Source organism: Dromiciops gliroides, chromosome 4, assembly GCF_019393635.1.
Source record: "Dromiciops gliroides isolate mDroGli1 chromosome 4, mDroGli1.pri, whole genome shotgun sequence".
Lineage (NCBI taxonomy): Eukaryota > Metazoa > Chordata > Mammalia > Microbiotheria > Microbiotheriidae > Dromiciops > Dromiciops gliroides.
The window spans coordinates 139449131-139454365 of record NC_057864.1 but is presented as its reverse complement, the minus strand read 5'-3'; the positions used below and the strand labels follow the sequence as shown (position 1 = coordinate 139454365).

General features: G+C 39.2%; 2 pseudogenes; both read left to right on the top strand.

The window, feature by feature from the left end:
* Positions 1 to 946: 946 nt before the first annotated feature.
* On the top strand, positions 947 to 1720 carry LOC122754706 (annotated as a pseudogene).
* Positions 1721 to 4008: 2288 nt separating this feature from the next.
* LOC122725421 lies at positions 4009 to 4752 on the top strand (annotated as a pseudogene).
* The last annotated feature ends 483 nt before the right edge of the window (positions 4753 to 5235 follow it).

The following is a 5235-nucleotide window of genomic DNA, read 5'->3' as shown; positions in this document are numbered from 1 at the left end:
ATGGAAAAATTTTGAACAAAATACTAGCAAGGAAATTACATCAATATATCACAAGGGTTATATACTATAACCAGGTGGGATTTATTCCAGGAATGCAAGTTTGTTTCAGTATTAGGAAAACTATCAACACAATTGTGCATATCAATAACAAAATCAAAAAGAAATCATGATTATCTCAATAAATGCTGAAAAAGCTTTTGATAAAGTACATCACCCACTTCTTTTTAAAACACTAAAGAGCATAGGACTAAAATAAGTGTATATTAAAATGATAAGCAATATCTATCTGAAGCCATCAGGAAGTATTATCTGTAATGGGGATAAACTGTACGTCTTTCCAACAAGATGAGGGGTAAAGCAAGGATGCCTGCCCATTATCACCACTATTATACAATATAGTGCTAGAAATGTTAGCTGTGGCAATAAGAGAAGAAAAAGGAAAAAAAAGAATTGCAAAAGGTGATGTGGAAACAAAATTATCAATCTTTACAGATGATATGATGGTATACTTAGAGAACCCTAGATAATCAAATAAAAGTATTTGAAATAATTACCAAGTTTTGGAAAGTTTCAGGATATAAGATAAACCCACATAAATCATTAATATTTCTTTATATGACTAACAAAGCCCACCAGCAAGAAATAGAAAGAGAAATTTCATTTAAAATATAAGCAATATAAAATACTTGGTAGTCTACCTACCAAGACAAACCCAGGAGGTATATGAACATAATTACAAGACACTTTTGTCACAAATAAATTCAGATCTAAATAATTGGAAAAATGACCAGAGAAAGGGACCTCCTCCTGGACTGATGCTTCTCTGCAGACACCCCACCCAGCAGAGACCTGGCTCTCTGTCCTGTGTCTCCCTCCAGGAACTAGATGGTGGCTTCTGTTCCAGAACCATCTCTGCCTCTGTCCTCCACCAGCCCACCCTGAGATCCCTTCAGATATGCTGCCCCTGGTCTTAATGCTGCTTCTTCTGTGGGTCTCTGCCTACATCCCCAAGAGGACTGAGGAAAAGATCATTGGTGGGCAAACATGTGTTTCCCACTCCCAGCCCTGGCAGACCACACTGTTTGTCTCTCAGAATTTCCACTGTGGGGGTGTCCTGCTATCCAATCAGTGGGTCCTCACAGCAGCTTATTGTAACCACTGGAACCTTTGAGTGATTTGGGGGAAGCACAATATCTATCAGGAGGAGCCCTTCCAGCAATCAATCAGGGTGAAGCACTGGGTCACCTACCCCAAGTACAGCTTCAGAAATCTGAACAATCACCTCATGCTGCTCTACCTTGAGAAGCCAGAGAATCTGACCCCTCAAATCTGACCCATTCAGCTTGCAGAAGACTGTGCCAGTCCTGGGACGACCTGCTAAGTGTCCGACTGGGGTACCATCTCCAGTCCTATTGTCAAGTAGCCCAGCAACTTCCAGTGTGTGGACGTCAGTATCCTGTCCATGGCAAAATGCAAAAAAGCTTACCGCCGATATGAAATCACCCCAGGCATGATGTGTGCAGGGACTGAGAAAGGTAGAAAGGACACCTGTCGGGGTGACTCTGGAGGCCCCTTGGTGTGCAATGGGGCCCTGCAAGGCATTGTGTCTCCGGACATGGAACACTGTGGCCTGGCCAGATATCCCGGTGTCTACACCAACCTGTGCCACTATCGGACCTGGATTCTAAATGAATTGCAAAAGAAGCAGAAGAAGCAGTGACAAGCTATACCACCCCACTCTACGCCCCCAGGAAGATTGGCCAGTCCAACTTGTCCTCAAGCCACCTCAGTGGGCTGAAACTGCAGCCCCACAATCTACAAAGGAACCCAGGCCTGTGATGTTTTGGATCTACATCTACCCAGTTGACCATTGACCACCCCCTCTCCCAAGCATGGGACTCTGAGACTCAGGGCATCCTAATTTCCCAGCCATGGGCCTCTGGAGGACCCCATCTCTAGTCTGGATTTGGATGCATGGAAATGGAATCAAAAGGAGTTAGAGGTAGAAAGGATTTTTTGGCCTGAAATAGTGGGTCTGGAAAGGACCTTTTGAAAGATCATGTACTCTGATTTTTACAAATGGGGAAACTGAGGGTTGAAGTGACTTCCTCTAATGTCACATAGCTAGGATGTCACAGAGCCAGATCTATCCCCAGGCTCCCAGGTAACCTAGCCCCTTTCATGAACCCACTGCCTTGCTCAGGTATCCAGAGTAACCAGGTTGGTCCCACTTTGTCATACCCCTCCACAACCACCACCAACAGTCTGAGATGAATAATACCTGTGGGGCTTCCTTTGGGGAAAAAAAATTGGAAAAATGTCACTTGCTTATTGGTAGGCTGAGCCTATATAATAAAAATGATAATTCTTCCAAAACATTTATTTATTTATTCAGTGCCATAGCAATCAAATTACCAAAAATATTCTATACAGCTAGAAAAAAATTACAACAAAAACCATCTAGAAGAACAAAAGTTCAAGAATATTAAAGGAACATTATGCGTTGATTAACTGTGATAGACTTAATTCTTCTCAGTAATACAATGGTCCAAGATAGTTACAAAGGACTCACTATGGAAAATACTATGCAAATACAGAAAAAAAAAAAACTGTGGAATATGGATGTAGGTTGAACCATACTATTTCTTTTGTATTGGGTGTTGGGTTTTTTTTTCTTTTTTGAGGTTTTTCCTTTTTGCTCTGATTCTTATTTAACAGCAAGACTAATGCAGAAATTTGTTTAATGTGATTGTACATATATAACCTATATCACATTACTTGCTATCTTGGGGAGGGCAGAGAGAGGGGAGGGAGAAAAATTTGAAACTAGAAAGCTTATAAAAACAAATCTTGAAAACTATCTCTACATGTAACTGGAAAATAATAAAATACTTTTATAATTAAAAAATAATATTAAAGGAATTATTTTTTTAAAAATACAAAGAAAGGTAGCCTAGCAATACTAGATCTCAAACTATATTATAAAGCAGTAATCGTCAACACTATCTGGTATAGGCTAAGAAACAAAGAGGTGGATCAGTGGAATAGACTAGCTACACAATATACAGTAGTAAATGATCATAGTAACCAAATATTTAATAAACACAAAGACTTTGGGATAAGAACTCACTATTTGACAAAAACTGCTGGGAAAACTGGAAAACAATAGGGCACAAACTAAGTGTATACAAACATGTCATACCATATACCAAGATGAGGTCAAACTGGGTACATGATTTGGACATGAAGGGTAACACCATAAGGAAATTAGAAGAGCAGGGAAATGTCTACCTTTCAGAACTATGGAGAAGGTAAGAGCTAATGCCAAGACAAGAGATAGAGAGCATTATGAAATGTAAAATTGATAATTTTGAATATGTTAAAGTAAAAAGCTTTTGCACAAGTAAAAGCAATGCAACCAAGATTAGAAGGAAAGGAGAAAGTTAGGAAACAATCTGTAAAATAATTGTCTCTGATCAAGGCCTCATTTCTCAAATATTTAGAAAACTAAGTCAAATTTATAAGAATATGTCATTCTTTAATTGATGAATGGTCAAAGAATATGAAGAGGCAATTTTCAGATGAAGAAATCAAAGCTATAGGCATATGAAGAAATGTTGTAAATCACTTTTGATAAGAGAAGTACAAATTAAAACAACCCTGAGGTACCACTTCACACCTATCAGATTGGCTAATATGACCAAAAAAAAAAGGAAAATGATAAACAGACAAGATATGGGAAAATTGGGAGACTATTGCACTATTGGTGGGGTTGTAAACCAATCCAACCCTTATGGAGAGCAACTTGGACCTAAGGCCAAAGGAAAACCAAACTGTTTATACCTTTTCATCCAGCAATACCACTATTAGGTCTGTATTCCACACATAACATAAAAAAGGGAAAGGGACATACATGTACAAAAATATTTATAGTAGTCCTTAATGGCTGAAAAATCTGTGGCAATGAAATACTATTGTGCAAATAATACATAATGGCTCTTTTTTCCAGTTGGAATCATGGCAGACAGAGAAGAAAAGATGAAGGTGTCATCCTCTCCAGAATCCCTTCTGAAAAAGTGAAAGGCTTTTGCAATACTGAAGGCCAAACACCTGAAGAATAAGGTAGATATAAAAAAGCTCTGTAGAATATGGAGAAAAGTCATCTGTGTAAAAGCTCAAGTTTACCATAAGGAGTACAAACAGATGTACAGAAGTAAAATCTAGCTGGCTAGAATAGCGTGCAAAACTGCCAACTACTATGTACCTGCTGAACCCAAGTTAGCTTTTGTGATCAGAATCAGAGGTATCAATGGTGTTAGCCCAAAGGTCTGAAAAGTATTGCAGCTTCTCCATCTTTGACAAATCTTCAATGGCACCTTTGTTAAGCTTAATAAGGCTTCAACTAACATACTGAGAATTGTTATTGCATAGGGTTATCCAAAACTGAAATCTGTGAATGACTTGATTTACAAATCTGGCTATGGCAAGATCAAGAAACAGAGAAATGAACTGACTGATAATGCCCTTATTTCAAAATCTCTAGGTAAATATGGAATTATTTGCATGGAGGACTTGATTCATGAGATCTATACTGTTGGCAAACACTTCAAAACTTCCAACAACTTCTTGTGGCACTTCAAATTATCTTCTCCCTGGGGTGGAATGAAGAATAAGACTACACATTTTGTGGAAGGTGGAGATGCTGGTAACAGGAAAGATCAGATCAACAGGCTTATTAGAAGAGTGAACTAAAGGGGGCAGCTAGGTGGTGCAGTGGATAAAGCACCGGTCCTGGATTCAAGAGGACTTGAGCTCAGGTCTGGCCTCAGACACTTGACACTTACTAGCTGTGTGACCCTGGGCAAGTCACTTAACCCCCATTGAACAGGCATATTTCATAAAAATCTGCAAAGACTTGTATGAACTGAAGCAAAGTGAAATGAAAAGAATCAGGAAAATATTGTACATCATATCTACAACATTGTGCAATGATGAACTATGAATGACTCAACTTTTCGCAGTAACACAATGATCCAAAACAAGTATAAAGGACTCAGAAAGGTAAATGCTATCCACATCCAGATAAAGAACTGATGGACTCTGAGACAGCTAGGTGGCACAGGGGATAGAGCACCGGCCCCAGACTCAGGAGGACCTGAGTTCAAATATGGCCTCAGACACTTGACACTTACTAGCTGTGTGACCCTGGGCAAGCCACTTAACCCCAATTGTCTC